Genomic DNA, 27,956 nt, shown 5'->3' with positions numbered 1-27,956 from the left:
AGAAGTGTTAAGGATTTTGAACTTTTTTTGATTTTGGAATATTTGTATTATACCTACTGGTTGAGCATTCCTAATCCAAAAACCTGAAATCTGAAATGCTCCAATGAGCATTTTCTTTGCTCATCATGTTGGCACTCAAAAAAGTCAGATTCTGGAGGATCTTGGATGCTTGGATCAGGGATACTCAACCTGCACTAACACTCGCGTCAGGTGTTCTCTGTCTTCTTCAATGTGAAGGCTCATTTTGGCCTAAAAAAAATTTTAGAACTGTAAGTTAACTTTTTAACTTACAGCATCCATTGAGAAAGTGAACAAAAAGCAACTGTGAATTTTGTTCTCGTTTTAATAAATTTCTATTTTATTCATCACAGCAATATCTATGGACATTAGATAGAAAATTCATTAGAAAATGAATACTCTATGTTGTATACATTAAACATTTGGTCTTCAGCCAGTGCTTTGTACCCATGGAGATCTGCAGAACCTTTGCAGATATATCTGTGCTTGGACTCTGTACCTGCTATGCCGCCTGTGACCCACAAGTTGGGAACTGAATTCACTCATCTGTTCTTGTCACTGGCATTAAAGACATTGAGTGATGGATTTGTTTTGGGGTTATTTTTAAGCCTTTAAGACTTTTGATGCCTTCAATTAAGATGGCCAGGTATCATAAAGAATTTATGCACGCGCTTCCGGGGCTTCTGGTTTTCTTGACTTGTCCTTATCTTGCTAAGAGCAATGGATAGGCATTTGCAGATCAGGCACTCTCACCTGCCCTGTAAGATGTTGCTCAGAGTTAATGGAAGAGAATTGTGTTGAGAGAGTTAATACTGAGTTAGAGAAAAGTGGAAGTGTGGTAATAGTGCAAAGGGAGGAGTGAGAAATTAAATGGTATCTTTTTAGAAGTCTGCCTTATTGCAGTCTGCATTGCTCCTTGGGGATTTTTCTACTGAGTACAAGAAAATCAGCAAGCACTTTTTGAAAAACCCAGATGAAATTACTGCCATAAATTTTTATTTTTTTTTCATGGTATAAAACCCTTAATTTAGATGGGGAGGGTTTATTACCAGTGTTTTCTTGGCATGGCTAAATTCAATTAATTTCAGATGACAAGCTCCAGGTCCCCCCTACTACCACCCCTCTGCTGCCTTTTCCTCCCCCCTCCATCCCCCAATATGTGGAAAATACAATTTGTTATTGGTTTGCCTTTGGCTCTGGAGACCTCATTAAGGGCCTGAGAAAGAGATTCTATCTCTTTTTCTTTGACACCTTTCTATTTTCTGCTGGATTCAGACCATTTCCATTGCCACATGGAAAGTATGCATGGTGTGTGTGAGGGGAAGGTTAGCAGACAAGTAGTAATGATTATACCTTTTAAATATTGATTTGAAATGAGTATTGCAAGTTAAGAAATTGTTAACTGCAGTGTTCAACTAAGATACGGAGCTCAGCTTAAGATGACGTCTCTGAAAAGAATGTGGGCACATTTAGACAGGAAAACTTATTCAGCGCTCCGACAGTTCATATGTAACATACCTGGTTGTTTGAAAGCAGGAACAAGATGTCAACAGAATATCGTATTTACTCACAGTCGTAAGACAGCATGCTGCACCTTCAAGTTCTTGTTCCTATCAGAATACTGTGAGCAAACGAGGGAAATAATCTATGGTGTTTTGTTTTGTTTTTCTCTGCATGGTAATATAGAATCTATTGTAGTGTGAATAAAAGAAGTCACAAGAGATTCATTACTGTTTGTGAAGTGTACTGTCTGTGTCTTTCTGCATGGGATTCTTTATTTTACTTACAAAGCAGATATAAAAATTAGAATTGAGATGATAGAGAATATATATTGCATAAATAAGCAATTTAAACAGAAGTTTTACCATTATAACAAATAAATACCCTGCTTCAGAGGTTGGAGATTAGAATCCTGTTACATTAAATGCTTGACAATTAATTAGCTATTGTCTATAAAGTTCCCAAGATGACAAGTTACTTAAATACTATTATTAGGAGTAGCTGGATTAGTAATAATAGTGTTCAAGTGCCATTGGGCAACAATGAGGAGATTTTAAAAATAAAGAGAAATGCATGTGATCACAGAGTGATTTGTGTGCTGAATGCAGAGCGGGCGGTCCCTGTGAGCAGTGTTTTCTGAGACTGCAGTGTACAATGGGCAATACTTGGCAGTGTGCTGAGGGGGATGAGACAAAAGTGCTTAATTTGTTAATATTTTTTCTCTGTTTTTTTTGGTGTATTGCTTAACCTCTTGTCAAAATAGTGTTCACTTAGCAAAATTAAAGAGAAAATAAGAAAGCTGATGAAAATAGGCTCAGCAAAAGACCAACTATAAAAGATGAACCTCTCGCAGTTGCTGACAGGCATTGTTTAGACTCCAGTTATGTTAGATCATTCGTTACTATGGCTTCTTCCTTTTAAATGACACATAATTGATGTGGATAAAAATGTGTGGGGATTTAACTTGATTGTACAGGTCTTTGTTCTGTGGAATTTATATCTTTAGGGCTCCATTTGTTTTGAATGTAATTTTGTGAGAAAATCAACACAGAACTGAGGTCTGCCTCAGTATCAACTGGGGTGGGGCGTGGGGGGTTACCAAAGTAGAGGGTACACACATCCTTGGTGTGGATAGTGACGCTTACAGGAGGAGTGGTCCGGGGCTTCTTGGGTTTTAGAATCACATAATTTTGAAATTGGATGGTGTGTAGAAATAGTGGTGCTCACCACAGGTTTCATGTGTCCCCTTATGTTGCCCAGCCTTTGTTGCTATTGGATTTGGGCTTTGTGACTTGCCCAGGCCAACGAGCTATGAGTGGAAGGGATACAGGACACTTCTGAGCCAAGGCATTTAAAAGCTAGTATTCCTCTTACATCCTTTTCTGGGTTACTTCTTGCCTTGTATTTTTTTTTTTTTTTTTTAGTACTAGATAGAAAAAGATAGAACCATACAAATTTTGAAATATATGTGTCTCTAAATAATGAAAGAAATTTAGCTTATGTGATGTAGAACTGTTTAGTACAGTCTGTGAAGAAATATGCTTAGCATTCTCTTGCCCATGAACATGGAGTGTGGATGGCAGAGTCCAGCTCTGGTGTTGTGACTCATCCTTGATACCTCACCAGTCCTGGAACAACCTAGTTGTGGAAAAACTGGGATAGGTTGGATTTGGTTTTAGATATTATAGACAGGTACCTCAGGCAGCTGAATTTGTACAGTAAACCACTTTTGTAAATGATCAGATTTCTGTGTCTGATAGTTTGTTGGGAATCCCTTGGATGTTGGTTGTGGTGGAAATTCTTATTAATGTGAAAGACACTTTATAGTTATTGTTTCCATAAAGCCAACAAGATTCAAACGTAACAGTATTGAGACCAAGGGGCATCTCAGCCTGAAGTCCATTTTTCAGCATGCCTAACACACATTATTCTTATTAAATGCCTCTTCCTATAAACCTAGCTGTTGCTACCTCAGTGGGTTGCTTGCAGTTTGACTGTAGCCTAGCTTGCTTAATTAAGACTTAAAATAATACCTTCAGTTCTGCCTGGGACTTGAGAGAATAGCCAGCTCTGAAGCCTTTGCTTGCTGTAATGGTTGCTCAGTAGTTGGAGTTTTGTAGCAACAAGGTTTGGAAATCCTCTACCATACAATGGTTTTTATTGTTAATAGGTCTAGTTGTAAGTAGTCATCCTTTTTGACATCAGTTCCTCCTTGCTGAATACTTTATTCTTCTCAGTTTTCTTTTCCTCCCTTTCATCTTTTCTGCTCTCTCCTTTCCTCCCCTTCACTCCCTTTCTCGTTCTCTTTCTTTCCATATAATGAACTGGTAAATTTGCAAAAAGGGACTCCATACTGCTGCCATGTGTAGGGTCCAGGAAACCTGATCATTTTGAAGAGCTAGCCCGTTCTAATGCTATGGTTAGGAAACATCTTACTGAATGTTGCATCTTTTGTGATGTGTGAAATTCCAGAGGAAGTACAGTTTGGGGAAAAAAAGTGTATTCTTGGGACCTACATTAGAGAATATAAATCACAAATCAATATACAGTTCAGATAATACTAGATCATATACAGCAACTGCCTGTGACAGCAATGGGAGGTGGGAAAAGTCCCCTCCCTGTGTGCATTTTGAGAAATACACTGTTTTTATTTGGTACAGTTGCATATTCATTTCTAACAGACTGCATCCTAAAAGAATTGGACTTTTATAGATTCCATGAATATTCAGAGAGTCACCAAAACCAATTTTGTCCTTTACCTTATGTGTCTAGACCCATCTGTCATTTGCTTGCTAGATGGTCGTAGTTCTGTATTGTGGCATTTGCCTTTTGAGAAAAAGGTATTTCCCATGTTGATAAGGGGGCATGCTGGTACCTTTGCTTCCCTGCTTGAAAGTTTTCACCTTCAGGGTGGATCTTGGTGAGAGCATGTGGCTAGGCCCTGGCTACTTTGCTGTCTGCCACCAGCTCTCTTAAGCTTTTAGGGCATTGTTTTAGACACTAACGTAGCAAGGGAAGGCATGATGGCTGTTGCCACTAGTAAGTCATAGGGTACTTGGCAAGCTGGCAAAAGCTAGAAGCCTCATTCATTTGCATTTTAATTGGAATGACCATTAGCCAAAAGCCCGAATTTTTAAAATTGTCCATTGAGTCCTTTTTCCCTTTACCCTCTCATTTTCCTGAAGCTGATTTCCATCTCTCTCTCTCTCTCTTTTTTTTTTTTTTTTTTTAAGAGACAGGGTCTTGCTCTGTCACCCAGGCTGCAGTGCAGTGCAGTGGTGTGATCATGTCCTGCTGCAGCCTCAACCTCCTGGGCTCAAGCAATCCTCCTGCCCCAGCCTCCTGAGTGGTTGGGACTACATGTGTGTGCCACCATGCCCAGCTAATTTAATTTAATTTTTTTTTTTTTGTAGTGACAGAGTCTCCCTGTGTTACTCAGGCTGGTCTTGAACTCCTGGGCTCAAGCAGCCCTCTCACCTCAGCCTCCCAAAGTACTATGGTTACAGGTGTGAACCACTGCACCTGGCTGATTTGCATCTTTAGAAAAATGTGTTTCTCAACATTTAAAAACTCATGTCTCTTTGATAAACTTAGAAATCTTACATCTCCTTTAATATTATTTAAAATATTATAAAAAGTAAGAATTGTAATAAAAGAAGGCAGTGACAGCCTGAGAAGGATGCCCTTTCTTTCCTTCAGTCGTGTGAGTCATGTGTGAAAGTGGGGCTGGCTTGCTTGCCCCAAGTGTTTTTCCTGTTCTTGCCAGTGACAGAGCACAGAGGAGGTCACTTTCGCATCAGGCCTCTTCAGCTGCTTTGTTTTCATGGTCACAACGGGCAGAAAGCCTGCTTTGCAAATGTTGTGTATTTTATTATAATTTTGAAAATGCTTTTTTAGATGACACATGTGCCCATCTCTTCTCTCCAAAAGATTCTGATATGACTCCCATACCATTTCTTACCACCTCACTGCTCTTAATACTTAAACATGAAGAAAGAGACAGAAGAAAGTAATTAAGATGGGATAAGTAAGACATTCTTATTCATGAGCATATTCTGTCTGTCATCATCCCCATGGGGCTGTTATTGCACCTCCTCTTCATTGTCATACCCCCGCCCCCCCACCCAGATGCACCTGCACGGTCAGTTGAGCCCTGTCCTCCAGTCATACTTGGATAAGAGGAAGCCAGCCTCACTGGTTCCATCACAGTTCTAACTGCTGTATAGAGTTCTGTGGTGCCTTAAGTAATACGATTATGTATAGAAAAGCTGGGTGCAACCAGTAGCACATGAAGCACATAACAAATGCCAATTCTGTTCCTTTTCCTCCCCTTTCCAGAATTCAGTGTGTTTGCTTCCAGAACCATCTTTGGGTCTTCTAATGTATAATAAAGAAGGACAGGTTTTTCATAGATGAAATTTTGAGTGGGTTTTATTGATTGACCCATGTGACTCCATACCTGCTAACTCTGGTTCCAGTCCTCCTTCTGGTGAAAATAGGTCTTCTGCATTCTTTTGTTGGTAAGAATAGATGGAGAAGAGAACTAACATTCTTTGAAGATCTCCTGTGTGAGTTTCAGGCAGTCAGGCTTAGTATTTCATTTGCATCATTACAATGAATCCTCACCACATTCCCATGAGATGGGAACAATTATCTTCATTTCATAGATGAAGAAACGAAACACAGAGATGTTATTTGCCTGTTTTCATCTGTAGCTGTGGAAACAAGATGCAAGGCCACAGCCATTGTTCTTGACATTATATAGAGTTGCTTTGTCGGTTTCGGTGAAAGGTATGATTCTTTAAAACATGCTTAAACTTTTCTATTCTTTGGGTAGGCAGAAAAGGGAAAAAATAGCTAGTTATTATTATCCTTTTGATAGCAAACTCCTTCATGCTACCTAGTAACTATTTGGTATAGGATCCGGGGCAATGCTTGTATGCCCCCAGATGCCTTGCAGTATTTATTTGGCAGACCAAGAATATTATAAGTGTTTACTCTATGGCAGTAGTTATTAAAAGTGGAATTATGATCTCTTTTCATGTGAGAAATCAATGTCTTTTCAAGAATAGGAGTATTTTAGATTGGCCTAAGGGAGCTTTTCTGGTAATCTGCAAAGGTAACCAAAGGGTTATCTTTTCCTACTTCTGCAGAAAAATATTTGGATCCATTTTAATAGGAGTTGTAATAGTGAAAGAATGTGCATACAGTGAAATCTTTTATACTGTTATTTAAAAACAGAAATGTTCACATATAGAAAAAATGAGTAAAAGATATGCTTACAACTTTGAACTCGCCATATGTACTCATCATGATGTATATCAGGCAAAATAGAGTTCCATAATTTGTATAATCTTACTCTGGAGTTTGGATTTTAACACTTAAGAATTCATTACTACTACTCTAGTGCTGGCATTCGCCATTATCTGAGGCATATAGAGAATTCCCTCTCATTGCAGTTGTCTGTGTCCACATTAGGTTTGTTTTGTTTCGCTTTGATTTCTTTTTTACTTTTCAGAATATTTCTGAGGGAAAACAAATCAGATTTGAATAGAAGAATTTTAATTTGGTGAGGGAAATTTGGCAATAGAAAAATGGTTTGATATTGAAAATATGTGCTGAGATAAACAATTATATTAAAAGAGAAAAGAAAAAGGAGCTAATGTTACCAGCTTAACACCATTCAACATGAAAAGATTTGCTAATGAACTTTGTCCTTTGAAACTGCATTTTGAAATTTGGCCACTGGAGGGCGCTGTGCTACTGCAAACCACTTATTCAAGTCAGAAGTCATCGAATCTCTTCATTTTTTCTTCTCAGTAAAAAGATAAAGGATTTATATCCTAGTAATGCCAAATCAGTTCATACTTAACATTCAGCCTTTAGCTGTGGAAACTTGTTTGAATGACAGTAATGGCTTCATTTCAAGTTATTGAAATGTTTAATGCTGTGTAATTTACTCAAATGTGTGTAATCCTTTATTTAACTAGATGAAAATAATATACTGTTAACATTGTTTTTAGCATTAATTAATGTGACTAATTAAAGTTAAAAACGCTAAAACCAATTTCCCTGTTTTGTTGCATGATGAGACTGTAGAGTTTTCCTCTGGCCCAGACTGGTTCGGGTTCAGTGCTCATCTCCCCACAGCCAGCTCCATCCCCACACGTATCCCTGATGTTTTTGTAGTTAATTTGATTTCATTATACCAAAGGCTACTCTTGGTAGCAAAACTGACTAACTGTAGATCCTTTTCCTCCTAAAACCTGTCTTCGCAATGACAGGAATCTCCTAACATCACTTTATTATTCCAAAATGAATGTAGCAATGATTGAAATCACTAAATTACTACCAGCACTTAAACAGAGAGAAAAAAGACCAAAGCATGTGCTGACATCACTAGTCCTGGCAAATAGGAGATGAGTGAGACCTCATTTTCCTCAGGAAAAGGGAGAACCTCAGTATTCCTCCCAAAGACCCCGTCAGCACAAATATTGTTGCCATCCACTATCAATAATAAGGAAAAACAAAACTAAAAGCCCCTGCTGTTTTCAAAGTCTTAGTCTGGTCTTGGAAATTGAGTATAAGTCAAAATTCTGGCTGCCTGCATCTACTGCTGTGATGTTTTACATTAAAACTACCTATTACAGTTCTGTGTTTGTAGGCATAAATAATTCTTTCTCATTAAACATTGCTCCTCCAGGGTTTCAGAGAAAGGAACGTTTTTACCCAGTGTAATTGTTGATAAATATCCTTTATTCAAAGTAATCGGTAGGTTATAGCACACTTTCTTATTATTTTAAACCTTATGGAATTTTTGTGTATAAGTTGAAAAATTTTTTTCTTTTTTGCTTTAATGAGTAGTATTGAATGGACAATTTTTTAAGGGTTAAAAATGCAGAAGTATCTCATTTTTAGATCAAATTCTAGATTAGAATTGTCTAGGTTTAAAGAACAGCTATAAACATAATTTGCCACCTCCTTCACATAGTATTTTATATCATCATGTAATTTTTTTATGCAGTGGTACTATTTATTTTGTGAATAAAATCTTAAATCGAAAGTGTACATTTAATTTAGAGCAAAATGCAATTTTATTATTAGCATATTGACAGCTTTTTGGTTTATCAACACTTTAAGAAAAAAATTGATATGCTATTTGTGCCACATTATAATTTTCCTTACCATAAAATGTCAATATTATACATACACACAAAATAGTTCTCTTAGTTGATTAAAACAAATAATTGAAATAAAAATTTATGTTTATTCTTACATGTATGCCATGTAGCACTTTAAGGAGATGAGTTTATGAAATTCATGAATGAGAGGATGATGTAAGTTTAAAAATCATTATTTTAGTTGCTTTATTCTTCTATTTTAAATTCATAAATAACACAGGTGGCCTGTATTTTGAAAAGAGCCCTTTCCTCCATTTGAACTTTATAAACACTGAGGCAGTAGGTGTAAATATTATCTCCATTTTATATTGAAGGAAATGGGGCCATAGGAAGATGAAAATTACTTTCCCAAGATCATAGAAATAGCATGGGCTAAAGCTAGGGCTGAGCTTCAGTTACCTGGTCCTGGTCAGTGTTCCTTCCTGCACATCTCTTCCTTTAAAAACTTAGGGTGCAGTCCTGAAGGGGTGCTGTTGAACCCTGAATGGAGACTGTGAACCGAGATCCCAGGAGAGGCCTTTGGATGGAAAGGCTGGCCTTTGTTTCTTTGTGTATTATAGATTGAGTTAGGCTGTTTCTGTGGGCCCATTTTCTCATCTCTAAAGTGGGACCCGGTTAATCTTTTTTCAGTTGTATCCACAACAGAGTAAACAATAATGGAGATTTAATTTATTGAGAACTTTGAGCCTGAGGGTAAAAGCTATTTGTAGTGTAGTTTTTGCCCTTCTGTGTTTTTTGGAAAAGGAAAGTTACTCTTTTTATTTACATGAAAGACAGCAAGCTTGAAAAAATTAAGTATTGGAAGTGAACAGATGAGCCATCCTTCATCACAGAAACCCAAGGAAATATTACTTTAATGATTCTTAATACACTCCATAATTACTCTTAATACACCCTGTTGGGCCAGGTGAAAGACTCAGGATTTGTTTTTCTTCCTTCATTGCCTCATTGCTTTGTGGTTTCTTCTCATTTGAGAATGAGATTTTTTTTTTAAAGAATATATTTATTGGTGTGTGATAATAGGCTAATTTTTTAAAGAGATGCAATGTCATCAGTGTTTGACTGCTAAGATTAAATTAAACCATAAACTAGGACATAACATTTCCTAAAGACATTTTATGTTTTAATCAGTGCTAAAATAAAATGGAAAGGATAAATAACTACTAAAGTAGCAATAAAGTGAAGAAAACAGGTGTTATTACTTAATTTATGCAAGAAAAAATAATTGTTAAATACACATAAATAAAATACTAGTTAGTTAGCAATGGTAGGTAAGGACTTTAGCTCATTAATGTGATTTATCATGACCCTGTGTCACCTGGACTCAGGGCTTTGTTGGTGGCACCCACAACACAATGCCACTATTATGTAACTAACACCTTGCCTTTCTTGCCAGCACCTTAATACTTCAAAGCACATATTATTATTTCACAATATTGTGTTTGCGGGTATTTCCACGGGACAGAGGACATCACTTTCATCTGTACTACAAACCTGCCAAACTGTCTTGAGACCATTTCTTCTCCTATGCTTGAGTTTCGTTGTCTTTCGTCCCTTTTGTTTTTATGATCTGATCTATACCAGCCCTCAAAGAGATCTCTCTCAACATGATGACCCTCATGAACAGCTTTTCCCTTTTACATCAAAACTTGTACCGCTTTTGTCATCCACATCCCTTTTGGATCTTTTTATTCTGGCTTTTATGCCCATATCCAACATTTATAATCCCCCAGCTGGCTTAGAGGAAGTCACAGTCAGATTACCTGGTGCCTTTTCTGGGAAAAATCTGTGCACTAGAAGTAAGCCCTTTTTCAGTTTTGGTTCTCTGCTGCCTTTGACTTTCCAGATCATGCTGATTTACTTGAAATAAATTCTATAAGCCACATGTCAAAAGGGCTGCAAGTTTTCTCCTGTCAGACATTCGTTTTTACCGTCTCTCACCTTCTTCCCTCTTCTCACTGACAGGTCTCTCTGGGGTTGTGGATTCTGACTAGCCTGGAACATCTAGCACTGACTTCCCTTCTTCCACATGTCAAATAAGAATGAGCATTAGAACTGGATGTGTCGGCCGGGCACAGTGACTCACACCTGTAATCCCAGCACTTTGGGAGGCTGAGGCGGGTGGATCACCTGAGGTCAGGAGTTCGAGATCAGCCTGGCCAACATGGGAAACCTGGTCTCTACTAAAAATACAAAAATTAGCCGGGCCTGGTGGTGCACACCTGTAATCCCAGCTACTCGGGAGACTGAGGCAGGAGAATCTCTTGAACTTGGGAGGCGGAGGTTGCAGTGAGCCGAGATTGCGCCACTGCACTCCAGCCTGGGCAACAGAGCAAAACTCTGTCTCAAAAAAAAAGAAAAAAGAAATGGATGTGTCTTTTGAGAGTGTAGTGTCCATACCTTTCATTTTGTTGACAGAGGGTTGTGGTACCCAGAGAGAATGGGAGATTTGCCTAAGGACTTGCAGCAAGCAAGCAGCAAACCCAGGACAAGCATCTGGGCCTCCTGACTCATAGTCCATCTGGTAGCGTTTCTACTCCACATTCCTTCCATCTGGCCACCACTGAGTGGAACCTCTGCAGGCTGTGCAGATTTGGGGGACTTACACTGGCTGCTTTTTAGAAACGAATAGGTCATTAGCCAGCTTCGGTAGATCATCCCTTATATGGCATTACAAAGGACAAATGCAGAGGATTTGACTAGCTGGAAATGCTACATTTCGAGATTAAAACAACAACAAATTAAAAAGACAAAATTAAAAGGCAAATGGAAAAGTGGGAAACATACAATATTTGTGATAGAAGAAAAGGTTAAAATCTTTTCTGTTTGGCTCTTATCATCAAAAAGAAGATGAATACCTCAGAAGAAAAATGGGAATAGGACATGTGACATTGGGAATAGACAGTTCACAAAAGATGGCATATAAATAAATGCCATGTGAAGAAAGGATCAACGTCAGTGTGAAACAAAGAGAAACCATTTCGTGCTTATCAAATGGAAAAATATTTTGAATAATGCTCATAATCACTGTTGGTGAGGGCGAGGTAAAACATTCTTTCTATAAGCTGGTCCGTCCTGGAAGTTACAGAAATTATTATACATACACACAATGGAATTGTATAATGTTAAAAGGTTTTAGGAAAATTTACATGACACAAAAATGCTGACATTAAGTGAAAAAAAATACTGTAATTATTTACTTATTTATTTATTTTTGAGACAGGGTCTTCTCACTCTTGTCACCCAGGCTGGAGTGCAGTGGCACAATCATAGCTTATTGCAACTTTGAACTCCTGGGCTCAAGTGATCCTCCCACCTGAGCTTCCCTAGTAGCTGGGACTACAGGCATGTGCCACCGTGCTCAACTAATTTTTAAATTTTTTTGTAGATATGGGGTCTTGCTATGTTTCCCAGGCTGGTCTCAAACTTCTGGGAATATTCTAATTTTTCAAATGGCATATGTGTATCTGCACTTTTAAAAAAGCTGTAAGGGCCAGGCACAGTTGTTCACGCCTATAATCCCATCACTTCAGGAAGCCAAGGCAGGTGGATCACTTGAGCCCAGGAATTCAAGACCAGCCTGGACAACATGGTGAAACCCTATCTCTACAAAACATGCAAAAATTAACCAAGCATAGTGAAGCATGCCTGTAGTCCCAGCTACTTGGGAAGCTGAGGCAGGAGGATCCCGTGAGCCTGGGAGGTCGAGGCTGCAGTGAGCCCCGATCATGCCACTGTACTCCAGCCTGGATGATGACAGAGTGAGATTCTGTCTCAAAAAAAAAAAAAAGTTGCAAGGAAATAATAAAATGTTGAAAATATTTTATTATTGGATGGAGAGATTATGAATAATTATTCTCTTTTTTTTGCATTTCCTTATTGAAAAATAATTTTCTTAATGAAAATTCTATAATGAATGTGTACCACTTTTGAAATTCAAAAAAGCGTTATAAAAAAAGAAACATTACTTTTTCTTAACAAAATGGGTTGAGACTTCACCTTCAGATCACACGTTCTTTGCAGAGCTGCTGGTTTTCGTCTGACCTTTTAAAAAGCTGTCCACCACACCTTGGTTTGCAGAGCATGTCTCTGTAATAAGGTAAAGGCCTCATGGCACAGTGAGAATAGACGTGGCCTAGGAGCCCGGAGACAGGACTGTGCTATGCCGACACATCGCAGCCTGAAGTCACTGCCTCGTCCCTGGGTGTTTCTTCATTTACGGAGCTAGAGAACGTTGGTCCATAGTTTCTATACGGTTCCTTGCCACTCTAAACCTGGATAATTCTGATTCTTCCCCAAGCTTCTCAGCATCTTCTTTTTCTTTTTTGTCCCCTAATATCATCTCATTGATGCTAAGTTGGGAGGCTAGATCCATTTGAAAATCTGACTCTGGGAATCTTTGTTGTTGATATTAAAAAAAAAAAAATCCCTTGGACACTTAAACCTGTAGGGGCTGGGCATGGTGGCTTACACCTTTGGGGGGCCGAAGTGGGAGGATAGCTTGAAGCCAGGAGTTTAAGACCAGCAACACAACAAGACACTGTCTCTACAAAAAATTTAAAAATTAGCCAGAGGTGATGGCATGCACCTGTAGTCCCAGCTACTTGGGAGGCCGAAGTGGGAGGATGGCTTGATCCCTTGTCTCAAAAAAAAAACCTTTAGGGAATTGCTTTTTCTAACTAGGGACTTTATTCTCTATTACACCTATTTCATACTTTGTGCACCGATTTTTAAGATCTAGAGCAGAGGTCAACAAATGTTTTTGGTAAAGGACCAGATAATAAAAATTTCAGGCCTTGTGGGCAACATAAAGTCTCTGTTACAAATTATTCTTTTTCTAAACAATACTTTAAAAATATAAAATTTATTTTTGGCTCACAGGCCATAGTTTGCTGATCTCTGTTCAGAACCTTAAAGGAGCAAGAAATTGTTTTAGTCATACCTGGTGATACTTGCAAACTCGATTCCCCTCCAACTTTCTTTTTTCTTTTCTTTTCCTTTCTTCTCCTTTCTTCTCTTTTCTCTTTTCCTCCTTTCCTTTCCTTTCCTCTTTCTTTCCTTCCTTCTCTCTCTCTCTCTCTCTCTCGCTGACTCTCTCTCTCTCTCTCGCTCTGTCACCCAGGCTGGAATGCAGTGGCGTGATCTCAGCTCACTGCAGCCTCGACCTCCCTGGACTCAGGTGATCCTCCCACCTCAGCCTTCAGAGTCTCTGGGATTACAGGCATGTGCCACCATGCCCAGCTAATTTTTGTATTTTTTGTAGAGCTGGGGTTTCCCCACATTGCCCAAGCTTGTCTTGAACTCCTGAATTCAAGTGATCTGCCCTCCTCGGTCTCCCAAAGTGCTGGGATTACAGGCATGAGCTACCACACCCAGCCCACCCCCTCCTAAGGTAGGTCTTCAGATTATAAATAAAATAATCCTTCAGAATGACAGGAGATAATTTATATAATGGATAACCACAAGCACATAATTTTGTCTAGTTCTTCAAATGTCTTTATAACCAAAAGCTCAAAGATGGAATCTACCTTACACAGGACTATTTTAAATTGTTCTTCATATTGTGTCCTTTGTGCTGTTCCTGAAAATATGTTAGAATCCTAGATTTGGGTACAGATTCAATTAGTTAACTCTCATGCTCTCAGCAGGGCCCATCTCAACTCTCTCTTGTAAACATAAGTGTTAAGCACAGATTTTAGAGTTAAATGGACCGAATTCAGTCCCAGCTTGGTCATTTACCAACTATCTGACCATTTCAAGTTAAAATGAGAATAGTGCTACAAGCATACCCCTTTTTGTTACACTTTGCAGATACTGTGGTGTTTTGTTTTGTTTTTACCAACTGAAGGTTATGGCAACTCCGTGTTCAACAAGTGTTTTGGCCCTGTTTTTCCAGCAGCATGTGCTTACTTGTGTGCCTATGTCACATTTTGGTAATTCTCACAATATTTCAAAAGTTTTCATTATTATTATATCTATTGTAGTGATCTGTAATCGATGATTTTTGATGTTACTGTTGTAATTGTTTTGGAACATCACAAACCACACCCATAGAAGACAGAATTTAATAGATAAATATGTGTATTCTGACTGCTCCACTGACTGGTTGTTCCCCCATCTCCCCCTCTCCTCCAGTCTCCCTATTCCGAGACACAATATTGAAATTAGGCCAGTTAATAACCCTACAGTAGTCTCTTTAAGTGTTGAAGTGAAAGGAAGAGCCACATCTCTCTCACTTTAAATCAAAAGCTAGAAATGATTAAGCTTAATGAAGAAGGCATGTTGAAAGCTGAGATAGGCTGAAAGCTAAGCCTCTTAAGACAGTTTGCCAAGTTGTGAATGCAAAGGAAAAGTTCTTGAAGGAAAGTCCAAGCACTCCAGTGAACACAGGAATGATAAGAAAGCAGAGCAGCCATTGCTGATATGGAGAAAGTTTGAGTGGGTATGGATAGAAGACCAAACCAGCCACAACATTCCCTAAAGCCAAAGCCTGATTCAGAGCAAGGCCCTAACTCTTCAATTCTGTGAAGGCTGAGAGAGGTGCGGAAGGTGCAAAACAAAAGCTTAGAGCTAGCAGAGGTTGATTCATCTTGGAGCTAGCAGAGGTTGATTCATAAGATGAAGAACAGAAGCCATCTCCATAACATAAAAATGCAAGATGAAGCAGCAGCTGCTTGTGTAGAAGCTGCAGCAAGTTACCCAGAAGACCCAGCTAAGATCATTGACGAAGGTGGCTACACTAAGCAGCAGATTTTCAATATAGATGAAATAGCCTCCTATTGGAAGAAGATGCCACCCAGGACTTTAATAGCTGGAGAGGAGAAGTCACTGCCTGGCTTTAAAGCTTCAAAGGACATTTCTGATTCTCTTGTTAGGGGCTAATGTAGCTGGTAACTTTAAGGTGAAGCCAGTGCTCATTTATCACTTTGAAAATCCTAGGGCCCTAAGAGTTATGCTAAATCTACTCTGCCTGTGCTCTATAGATGGAACAACAAAGCCTGGATGACTGCACATCTGTTTACAGCATGGTTTCCTGAATATCTTAAGCCCACAGCTGACACCTACTGCTGAGACAAAACAGCTCCTCTCAAAATATTCGTGCTCATTGACCATGTACCTGGTCACCCACGAGCTATGATGGAGCTGTACAAGGAGATGAATGTTGTTTTCATGCCTGTTAACACAACATCCATTCTGCAGCCCATGGATCAAGGAATCATGTCAACTTTCCAGTCTTATTTACGAAATACATTTTGTAAGGCTATAGCTTATAGCTATAGATAGTGATTCCTTTGATGGCAAATTCTTTTGATTCCTCTGATCTGGGCAAAGCAAATTGAAAGCCTTCTGGAAAGTATTCACCATTTAGAGGCCATTAAGAATATTTGTGATTCGTGAGAGGTGGTCAAAATATTAACAGCAGTAAGTGTAGTCTGAAGATATGACTGGATTGCTGCAATCTCATGAAAAAACTTTAATGGTTGAGGAGTTGCTTCTTATGGATGAGCAAAGAAAGTGAAGATAGAATTCTTGAGATAGAATCTACTCCTGGTGAAGATGCAGTGAATATTGTTGAAATGGTAGATTCTAGAACAAAAGATTTAGGCTGTCACACAAACTTAGTTGATAAAGCAGCAGTAGGGTTTGAGAGGATTGACCTCAATTTTGAAAGAAGGTCTACTATTGGTAAAAATGCTGTCAAACAGCATCGTATGCTACAGATAAATCTTTCATGAAAGAAGAGTCAATAGATGCAGCAGACTTCATCATTGTCTTACTTTAAGAAATTGTCACAGCCACCCCAGCCTTCAGCAACCACCACCCTGATCAGTCAGCAGCTATCAGCATTGAGGCGTGATCCTCCACCAGCAAAAAGGTTATGACTCACTTGAGACTCAGATGATTGTTAGCATTTTTTAGCAATAAAGTATGTTTTAATTAATAATCTGTACTTTTTTTAGACATAATGCTGTTGCACACTTAATAGGCTACCATACAGTGTAAACGTAATTTTTATATGCACTGAGAAACCAAAAGATTTGTGTGGCTTGCTTTATTGTGTGGTCATAAACTGAACCCATGACATCTCCCAGCTATCCCTGTACCTGTCTCATAGGGTTGCTACAAATGTCAAAGGAGATCAGGCTTGTAAAACAGCCTTAGCAGAGGTCTTGGTACAAAGGAAGCACTCAATTGATAAAGGATTACTGTTATCTCTTTTTGTTTTAAAAAGATATCCAGTATTCTTCTTCAGGAACTGATTATAATCTCAAATAGTAGTCAGTCCCAGGAAGTGTTTTTATAAATCTAACCCACATTTTATCTACTCTAGAACTTTTGCCCATCTGCTGAACCTTTAATCCATTTCTTTTTATTTAATCCTCATTAGACATTTAAAAAACAACTAATCATTACCCCTGAAGAATAAAAATATAACACTTCCTTAGTAATTCTAGTTCTAGTTTCATAGGTCTGATTTCCCTGTGCACTAGTTATTATGTCTCACCTTTATGCTTCTGTGCATGTCTACAGTTGAAGAGCAAAGAGCTGAACACGGGATTCTAAACAAGGATTTCATCGTCATTTCATTTATCCATTGAGTAAAATGTTTACGGAGCACCCACAATATACGAAACACTGTGCCTGGAAGTAGACATATAGCAGTAAACGAGATTAAGTTGTTGCTTAATGTAGTTTACACTGTAGTAGGAGAGAGAGAAAAATGAGATGTAAAGAAATAAATATGATACTGACTAGTCATAGTTTGACAAAATTGGAATGGGGGAATAAGCTAGCCAGTGGTTGAGTTTGGGGAAGGAGCACTTGAGCAGAACGGTCAGGGAAGGCCTTTCTGAGGAAGTGAGTTGAGCCAAAACTTGAATTACAAGAAGTTGGCTTGGCTATGCAGCAATCTAAGGGAGAAGTGTTCCAGGCTAGTGAACAGCAAGAGTAAAGGCTGTGAAGTAGGAACTAGCTTGGGGTTTTTGAGGAACAGAAAGAAGGCCATGTGTTTCTGAAATCTGGTGGGTAGATAGTCCGTAGGGTGTTGGGAGGAAGGTATGTTTAGCAATGAGGGCAGACAGGTAGACAGGAGCCACGTCCTACAGGGACTTGATAGTGTGGAATTCTAAGGATGATGGGAAACCATAGAAGGGTTTAAACCAGGTGATGGTAGTTGAGATTTTTGAAAGATAACTCTAGTGTGATCTAGTGTGAGAATGGACTATAGGGAAGACCAGACAGCAGGTGGGCAAGGAAAAGTGAATACAAGAGACTGGGAAGGAGCTGCCAGTGAGGCAGGAAGAAAACAAGGACAACATTTTCATGGAAGTCTTAAAAAGTCAGTCTTTCGGTATGAGGAGGGGAGATGGGAGAGGGCAGTAGGTAACAGAAAATCGACTCCTGGTTGTAGCAAGATAGAGCTTAGTGGTGTCCTTTAAGAGCCATTTCAGTGGAGTCAAGGGAGAAGGGAATAGAGGCTGAGGGAATAGGGGTAGCAATACATGTAGAAGATAAAGTATCACTGGGAGGGGAAGCAGAGAAATGATGAAGAGGATGGAGGGGGACCTAGGGTCGAGGGAGGATGATGTTAAGGTATGTGTGTGTGTGGACTGGAATGATAACCACAGGGAGGGAGGATTTGATAATGCAGGAGAGTGGATCTTTGTAGGGGCCGTGTACCTCATTATGGGAGAGGGGCTGGATCTCTAGCTCAAGGAGAAGATTGACTTTAGGTAGAATTGAGGTTCCTTCTTTTCCTGTAACAGGAGGAAAGGCAGAGTATGTAGAATAGATGTACCCAGATTGAAAGAGGCAAAAATGGAAGCCTTACCTTCATGTTGACAGTGCTTGTGCCTTGCTGGGTCTTTGTGGTATATCATGGCCTCAAGCTCTGTTTTTGCAGGTCCACTGAGTTATTTGTGCTATATATATTCTTTTCCTACCCAGGCCATCTATCTCAGATACAGATCTGTTTACATGTCTGTCTCCCCCCACTAAACTGGCATCTCTTCAACAAGAGTAGTTATCTTTGTATCTCCAGACATAGCTCAGTGTTTGGCAAGAACTGAGTTGAAGGAATGACAGCTACATCAGTAGAAAGGACTCATATAACAGCTACACAAACATGCGGTAGAAAGGAAAGTAATTCAAGAGCATGAATAAAATTAAGTGTTTATATCTTAGAATAATTAATATGATTTCTCTCTTTTAAGTGGAATACATTGTTACTGAACACCAGAATTGAGGGGTAGCTAAAAGTAAAAAATAAATAAATAAATAAAAAATAAAGAGAAAGGATCACCTCACTACCATTTGGAAGAAGATGCGCTTTTAACAGCCCCTTTCAGCAGGGATGAGTTAGTGCCTGGCATGCTTTGGTGGGAAGCACATTTCTAGGTTCAGGAGAAAGTGAGAATCAAACGTGTCTGGGAAAAGGAAATCCCAGTGTGATCAGCTTGCTTGTGGAAGATTAGCAGGGGTTGGGGGCATAGAGGGCTTTGGGCAAGAGTAAATGTTAATGAGAGATGGCTTAAGCAGACTTGTGCCAAAACGAGTGAGAACAATTTGACAGGAAGTTCAGTTGAGCATGTGTAGCACTTCTCCAAATGCTTTCTTCTTGGACTGGGAAGAAACACAACAAAACAAAATAGTTACTTTCCCCTTCAACATTATACAGCACATCCTAAATGAAACATGGCTTTCTGAGTTACAAGCTGCCCCTGGCAAAAAGGCTGGTTATAATCTCAGTGTGTTCCCTGAAACTAATGTTCCGTGGGCACTCCAGATTTGTGTGACGTACTGTAAGTTATATCCAACTGAACTGTTCTTTTAACTGCCTGCATTAAGCATCATGAAATAAGTTGCACTGAAAAGAACCACCTGAATAAAGAAGCTTTTATACCTTTGTAAGTCCTCACTGCATGACCCTAGGTCACTGCTGTTGAACTTGGGAGCTTTCTCTCCCACTTTTCACTCTCTTGCCTTTAATGGATGGGGGTCTCCACACCAGGTTTTCTTTCTCTCTCATCTGCCAGGTGCTAGCAAATGGTGCTGCCAGCCTCATTAGGGGAGAGGGGGTAGTGTGGAGGCAGGCACTGGCCCCTCCCTCATGTGGCCCGCTTCCCAGAGGCCTATGGGATACCAACTGAAAAGAGGTCGCGAGCAGAGCTGCTCACCCCGGAGTTCATTTTCTCTAGACTCATTAAAATGCTGCCTTCATATCTCCCTTGGATTTTTACTTTTCAAAACACTTTACGATGTGCGGCCTCATTTTATTTTACGTTAAGCTGACAACCTAACATCTCACCAAGTATCAACTGGGAATACAATTTTGCACTCACTGTGCTGTGCCATCTTGCCAAGTTTTGTCTTTGTTACTCAGCTCTCATTCAGAAAGGAATTAGTTTGAATTATATTGATGCTATGGTTGTCTCCTTGAAGAAGGGCTAGATTCCTGCACACCTTGGGAAAGATCTATCTGTGAATGTACTTGAATCTTCCAGGTTATATGCCATTCTTCTCTCTTCTTTCCCTTTCACATCATCATGGGCTCCTCTCATGTTAGAATAAACCTTTCTGTTTTGCCTCTCCCTACTCAATGGGATTTCCATTGTTTCTGTCTTCACTTCCTTTTACCTGGGAGAAGCTGATACTGATGGAAAGGCATTTTTGAGTCTAGATATAAGGCTCTTTGTTTAAAGAGCATTTTTAAAAGAAGAGAATTTTTGCATTGCCAAAGGTACCCAGGTGTTGCCTTCCTTCCCCATGAGGATTTTGCACAGAGCGCACATTCATACCCATTATCTCTTAGTGTCAGCCTGTGTGATGGCTGTATGCTGTCTACCAACACTACAGTCTGTTTGGGAAGCACCAAATCTTGGGTAGGCACTCGATCTAAAACTGGCACTGGAATCATCCACTCAGAGGAAGAAAGATTGAGGTCAGGTGGGGAATAAGACAGGCAAGTTGTCAGGCTTCTTTTCAGATGGTTCTCAGGGTACACTTCCATTACTTAGAACAGTGGGTTTGGTGGGGGGTTTTGGCGTGTTCTATAGCTGAGCTACAAGCAAAATTAGAGCTTTTTACTTATATACTACTTTGCATGGAGGTAGTCTCAGGGTCGCAGTTAAAGCACTGATTTCTTGAAAAGAGTTTGATGTTCTGGCCCATGCTTAATTTAAATGAGAGGCTAAAAGCAGATTGTGTAACCCACCAATGCCCATTTGACAGGACTTGCACCAATCTGACCTACACTTTCATAAGAGCTCCTAAGCAGAGTGCAGTACTGTGGGTCTTCTGCCTTAACTCCAGGAATGGAAGACATGAGCTACTGTTTATTGAGCACCGACAAAGGAGAGGTACTCTGAGTGTTGAATGCATGCTGTCTCTCAGCCCACAAGAGCCCTGCAAAGGAAGTGCATTGCTCCCCGTATTTATGGATGAGGAAGCTGAGTATCAAGAAGCTTGCTCAGAATCATGCAGCTAGCAAGGAGCAAGGCAGGGTTTCAGAGCTACGTTTATCTGTTTCCAAAGAGTACACTCTCCCCTCAATTCCCAGTAGTACTTCTCCAGTAAATCTTAAGTATTGTATTGCTTTTTTCCCTTCTATTTCTCTTAGCAGTCTATAGAAAAGAGCGTTTATTTAAAGATTTTAGTGCTCATCTGGGCATAGTGACTCATGCCTGTAATCTCTGCACCTTGGGAGGCCCAGGCAGGAGGATCGCTTGAGCCCAGGAGTTCCAGACCAGCCTGGGCAGCATGACGGAACCCTTTCTCTACCAAAAATACAAAAGTTAGCTGGGCATGGTGGTGCACACCTGTAGTCCCAGCTACTCAGGAGGCTGAGGCAGGAGGATTGCTTGAGCCCGAGAGGTGGAGGTTGCAGTGAGCCGAGATCACGCCACTGCACTCCAGCCTGGGCGACAGAGCCAGATCCTGTCTTTTAAAAATAAAAATAAAAATAAAATAAAAAAAGATTTTAGTGCCCCCTATAACTTGAGGCTTGGATTCTGAAGTGAAAGTTGTTGTTCTGAGAGGTGTTGATTGAGCAGTAGTAATACCAACTACATCAGTGGGACTTGGTGGCCCAGTCACACAGATGCAGTCAGAAAGGGAGTGTTACCTCATAAAGCAGTGATTCAAGCCTGGGCTTGGATTTTAAAATGTTGGAAAGTTTTGAAGAAATGGGATTTTTTTTTTCTTCCAAAGATTGTAATAACTTTGCCATTGTACCATTAACATAATCACCACCTCATGTTTGTCATGTAACCAATTTATGTTTTTACTAACATTGAGGAAATGATTTTTTTTATGCTTCCTCCTTTCTATCTTTCAATTTTTTCCCATCTACACTGTGCGGATTATCAGATAAACAGGAAGGTCAGTGCTCGCTTAACCAGGGTTTGGCCGGTGCTCAGTGGGTGGGAAGCCGTCGGGAGAGGAGCTGGAGGGGTTGTGTGTCTGAAACCCTGTGCTCCACATTGGGCCCCTGTCAGGTTCCACTGAGTTTTCATTGTATATTTGGAAACTCTTTCATAGCCAGAGCAAAGCCCAGGGAAATCTCTCCTCCTGTGGTGTTGGTCGTGTTCTTGTAGTTTCCATTTGATAACAGCATAGTTTACAGAGAACTTTTTGAGCTTTTGGAAAACTCCTGAGACTTATTTTGTCTTTGCCTGCAGCCAAAATAATTGAAGCATTGTCAGTCTATTTCAGCAGCACTTCTTCAGGTAGACTGTGATACTATTTGGGATGTTCAGATAGACCAAAGAGAACACAGATTGTAGCTCCTCCTGGAGCTATAATCCTGGTTTTATATATGATAAAAGTGAAATGGAATTTTAGCTCACAAGACATACCAAGGCGACTTGGTCATTATATAGTAGCAGCCTCGCTTATAATTTCCAAAGTTTCCTCTGAGTTTTAATCTGGCATTTGTTTCTTCCCTTCTCCAAGGAAAACAGGATTTCTTAGCTCTTCCCTGTAGCTGCTGAAATAAATTCACACAGAATTTGAAGGCAAGTGAAGTAGGTCAGAATCCTTCCAGAAGCCAAGAACCCACTTATCTTCCCTCCTTTAGTTTTCTGTTGTGTCTGCCCATGCACATTTCCTCTTAGGTCCTCTAAGGAGAGTATGGGAAGAAAGGGAGTCAAATTCAATGATGCAGAAAGGGTCAGAGAAAGTGGTTGTAGATGACTGATGAGATTTGACACCATCCTCACTGCCAGCCATGTAATTCTCTAAAAAAAAATAGGAGACAAGATAGAGATAGTCAAATCATACTAATAAACTATTTTTCAAGCATCCACATGCCCAGAGATGCTTAAAAGACCAGTAAATGGATGTGTCAGATGATATATATGAGTAAGCTAATATGATAGTCAAATCAATAAAATAAAACCAAAATATTTTAAAGGTGGCAAAGCTCATGAGAGCCCAGCACTCAGAAATATATAACCTTCCTTTGCACATGTTTCTCCTCACATATATACGCACATAATCAGAGACTGGTGGTAAAATTTTTAAACTTCTGACCCCCTCCCCCTTCCTGGTAGGAAGCAGTTGAGGGAAAAGAGAGGAAACAGCATGTATTGACCACATGCTACTTCCTCTTAGGCACTCAGACAGGCTTTTTGTCTTACCTAATCCTGTGTAACATCCCTGTGGCAGCAGGGGTATTCTCATTTTTACAGATGAAGAAATTGAAGCCCAGAGAGGTTGCACCGTTTTTAAAAAGTGATGGGGCCAGATTTCAAAAACGGGTTCACCTGACTCTAAAGACCTTGTGTGAATTCTCTTTCCACTAAACCATGCTGCCTCACCACAGAGCCACTGATGGCTTTACTTGATGTGTTCGTGGCATCTTTGCTCAGTTTGAGTTAAGTGAGTAATTCTTAAATAACTCGAGGATAAGAAGACCTCCTGTAGAGGCTTTACAAATTCAAATACCCCCAGTTCGTATTGCTTTCATCCTCGCTTTCTTAACTATAATCAGCATTGATTCTTTCCTATTCCCTGATAGCATTAAGTTATGATAACACTAGGGTGACAGAAAATAAAATCAGCAAATATAGATACTGCTCGTTAGCTCAGTAAAATGTGAGAATTGGCAACAAAGTAGGTCTTATCTAAAAGGTATGGACATAAATACAAAGCACAGGATTAGAAGCATTTCAGATAAAGATAACTCTGTTTGCTAAACAAGCTTTTTTAGATATAAAGGAAATGACAGTCTTGCTTCTGAGCATCTTATTGTAAGCATGATTCTGCCCCTGGCATGTCCTCTAGATGAGAGTTTGCTCTTACAAAATAAGCCATGTCTATTCAATTGTATTTCGATGTTACAGCTAGCACATAGTAGGTACTAGGTAACACTTAGTTGAAGTGAATCGCTCTTAGTCTCTAATAAAATGTCTTTTAACTACTTCATTTTGCTTCTGTTCCTTGTACATCTGGATTACTTTACTCTCCTCTAATTTTGACTGTCATCCCCAGTAATTAGAGAAAGAAAGCACAGATTAAGCTTTCTCATTTCATTTCCCCAACTTCTCCCTCAGTGGAATTCATGCCATTTCAGGAGCTCTTCCCTTTTAGGATAGACATCTGTCTTTGTCATGCATCCCCTGGTCCTCAGCCCTTATTAATCTTCAGAACCCCACCCATCCCAGGTGTCACCTCTCTGAAGCCTGAATGTCACTGGCAGGGCCCCATGTAGTGCTGTTGCTGTCCTCACTCCCTGTGCATATTTTAAAAATCAGTTAACAAAAATTTCTATTTAAAAGCTCCAAGGGAAAATTAGGTATAGTAATAACATTTTCCTATGATTATTTGCCATATTGGCATTGAGGCAGAGAAATCTGTTAGAAAAACTGTTTGCTCTTTTCCCATGTGTCTATACTGAATAATATAAAGCTGGATACGCTGTCTCTATTCTGAAGCTGTCATGTGTTATAATAACTGGTTTGACACTTATTATCTTTTTTAATGCAAAGAGGAAATTGTCAGAGTTCACAACGGTAAAATAGATGCTTTGTTATTTGTATTATTTCTACTTGAAAGTATTTTTTACTGTCTTTGCCTTGATAAAACTGAAGTTTATATGGTAAAAGACGACGACATGACGTGAAATGCCAGAATTTGGACAGTATCAGAGCAAAGCAGGATTCAAATGAATCATTAATTGGTATTTTTTAGAACCAATGTTTATAAGCAAAGCTGTCAACTCAAATCACAGCCTAACCTCATAGGATCTTAGAGCTTTATCAGAATAATTATTCATCAGTGACTTTAATATGTCTTCCTGGAGTTGTGAAATGTGTACTTTTCAGGCTGGCTCATAAGCACATGTTATGCACCCTGGCTTCACTCAGGTCTGCATTCATTTATTCCAAGGATGTGAGAAGGGAAGATGTAGCCTTACAAGTACACTGAATTATGCTTTTAATTTTATATCCCTGGGAGGAATTTGTGATCAGATGATTCTGGCCTTTGTGCTGTGCTGCCTTGAAAACAATTTTTAAAGTGCCTAACCGTTAAGCTTAAAAACTACTTTCGTTTACTTCAATGAACCTTTGATATTTAACGGTTAAATTATACAGAGTGAAAAACACAATGGCAACCCCAAATTAATTTTTTCCAGCCTGCCAAATGGACATTCAGGAAATCGAATGGACATTTCCAGACTTAATTTGCCAGTTTACATTCTTTGAAGAGTTAGGGAGAAGAGCTCTTGGAGTGAGCTGCCATAGAACAGACTGGGAATAAGACCACTGAATCTAGAGCCATCGTGTTTCCAGGCCTGGCTCAGATTCTCTGAGACTCTCAGAGAATCTCTCTGGACCTTTAGAACTCAGTGTTCATTTCAGGGGTTGAGCTAGACCTGCTCTCCTGTCTCTTCCCTGCCCTATCAGTCCGTGGTTCAAACTGGGAAGTATGGCAGCAGCTTTTGGCTGAAAAACAGCAGAGACCCAAGAGATCATGGGTATGCTGTTCTTCTCAGAACCAAATTGTGGCCCTTATATTGGAATAACTTGTTCATTCTGGGCAGTCAACAAATATTACATTCCTGTATAGGGTGATGCTGTGCGTGGTGCTGTGGGGAAGGACAAAAAACCAGAAAACAGTGAATTGGACAGAGAAGATGAGAGCTAAAGGCAGCATATGTTGTGTCAGATTAGTGCTTTGCGTAGTAAATGTTGAGAGCAGGCTTTGAGATGCTAAGGGAAGCCTCACAGACCCATAGCTGCAGAGCAGGAATATGCTATATTCAGGCAATGGTAGAAGCTGGGCTGTAGGAAACACAGCCACAGATTTGAACAAAGATGGAGACAGCAATGTGGATCCAGCAGAAGACGTTTTTTCCTTTTAAATGTAACTGTTACTAGGAGATTTTCTGAGAGTATAAGTATTACTATTGAAGAAAATTTGGAAAATAGAAAAAGATTGAGATGGTAAAAATCACCCATAATTTTATAGTCCGTAGACCACTAATTCAGTACTTCATTTTACTTCTTTTTGGCCATGTGTATATGTATGTATTCTTTTTAAAATTGAACTTCAGATCGTATTATGTATGTTTTATATTCTGCTTATTTCATTTAACATTGTTTTACTTTTCCCCACATTATTAAATGTTCCTTGAAAACATTTTTGAGGGGTGTATAGTGTTTCATTATATAGAGGTACCATAATTTGACTTTTCCTATATTGAAGCACATATAGTTTCTGTTTTGCTGTTGTAAATAACGGTCTGATGAATATTCTTGTATATAAATTTTTGCTTATTTATCTGATTGAGATTTTTTAAAAGTATACTTTACTTTCATATGGAGTTTAATGTGGCAGTTGAGTTTGAACTTCAAATTATAGGCATTAGAGATCATAATTTTTTTTATCATGATGTGGACTAAAAATTTGGCCCTGGAAATGAATGTAATTATGTTTAAGAAAGAGACAGGAGGATATCTCTATGCTGGAACAAGTGGAAATACTATTAAAAAAAGAGCTTTGAGAACTGATGCTGGTATTGATTCATTTATTTGTATGAACCAGGAGCTGTGCTAGGCCCTGGGAATGAAGATGGCTTTGATTAGTTCAGGTCACTCTCAGCTCTTTCCTTTTTCTCTTCTCTTCGCTTCTTTTCTTTTCTGTTCTGTTCTGTTTTTTCTTTCTTGAGACAGAGTCTCACTCTTTTGCCCAGGCTGTAGTGCAGTGGTGCCATCTCAGCTTCATGCAACCTCTGCCTCCCAGGTTCCAGCAATTCTCCTGTCTCAGCCGCCTGAGTAGCTGGGATTATAGGCATGTACCACCTCGCCTGGCTAATTTTTCTATTTTTAGTAGAGACAGAATTTCGCCATATTAGCCGAGCTGGTCTCAAGCTCTTGACCTCGGTTGATCCGCCCACGTCAACTCCCAATGTGCTGGAATTACAGTTACGAGCTACCACGCCCAGCCTCAGCTCTTTCCAGAACTACTGCAGTAGCCCCATAACTAGTTTTCCTGTTTCCATCTTTTCTTCTCTCCATTTTCTACTCAGCAGTAAGAGTGTTCTTTTTAAGACATAAATCAGATCATGTACATAACCCATTAAGCTTCTCATTATATGGAAGTATGAGATAAAACCCAACTTCTTAATATGGTCTACACGGCCACTGTACTGCCCATTTATTAAATACTCCAGCCTTATTGGCCTTTTGTGCATTTTCCTAAAATGTGCCAAGCTCTTTCCTATCTTAGGGTTTCCCAACATATTGCCTTTCTTTCTAGAATACTCTTCCCCTAGTCTTCACCTAGCTTACTTACATGTTATACTTACCCTTTAGTCTCAGCTCAGTTTTTACTACCAGAGAGAAGCCTTTTTGACTACCATCACCCCTTAATTAATTCCTCCATACCAAGTATTTTTCTTTCAAGCACTTATCACAATTTATTATTATATCTTTATTTAATGTATGTCTTCTCTACTAGATTGTAAGCTCCATGAAGGCAGGGATTGTGACTGTTTTGTTCACTTTTACCCAGTACCTATCACTGTCTTTGTCATATGGTAGGGGCGAAAGAATGAATGAAAGGTGAATAAGAGACACCATCCCAGTGTACTTAGGATTTGTACTCTTACTGAGCTTCCATATTGGTTCTACCGATAAGAGCAGAGTAGGAATCAGAAGTGATGAATGAGGGCTTTAATTTAGACGGTTGGTAGAATTAAAATAGCACTGACAGAAATAGGCAAAGAGATAAGTCAGATTGGGAAAGAAATGA

At 39.4% G+C, this 27,956-nt stretch overlaps 1 protein-coding gene and 1 long non-coding RNA gene across 6 annotated transcripts in view; one reads left to right on the top strand and one right to left on the bottom strand.

The window, feature by feature from the left end:
• Positions 1 to 27,956, top strand: part of BTBD9 (BTB domain containing 9) — a 482,019-nt gene that overhangs the window by 144,254 nt on the left and 309,809 nt on the right. The window lies entirely within an intron of this gene.
• LOC109027341 (uncharacterized) lies at positions 18,861 to 19,813 on the bottom strand. The gene is made up of 2 exons (XR_002006505.2): positions 19,603 to 19,813; positions 18,861 to 19,322 (listed from the first exon to the last, which is right to left on the bottom strand). It is a non-coding gene; the product is annotated as an uncharacterized lncRNA (long non-coding RNA).

The sequence above is a fragment of the Gorilla gorilla genome, chromosome 5 (genome assembly GCF_029281585.2).
Source record: "Gorilla gorilla gorilla isolate KB3781 chromosome 5, NHGRI_mGorGor1-v2.1_pri, whole genome shotgun sequence".
NCBI lineage: Eukaryota > Metazoa > Chordata > Mammalia > Primates > Hominidae > Gorilla > Gorilla gorilla.
Note: the sequence above shows the minus strand (reverse complement) of the source record. Positions and strands in the feature narration are given on the sequence as shown.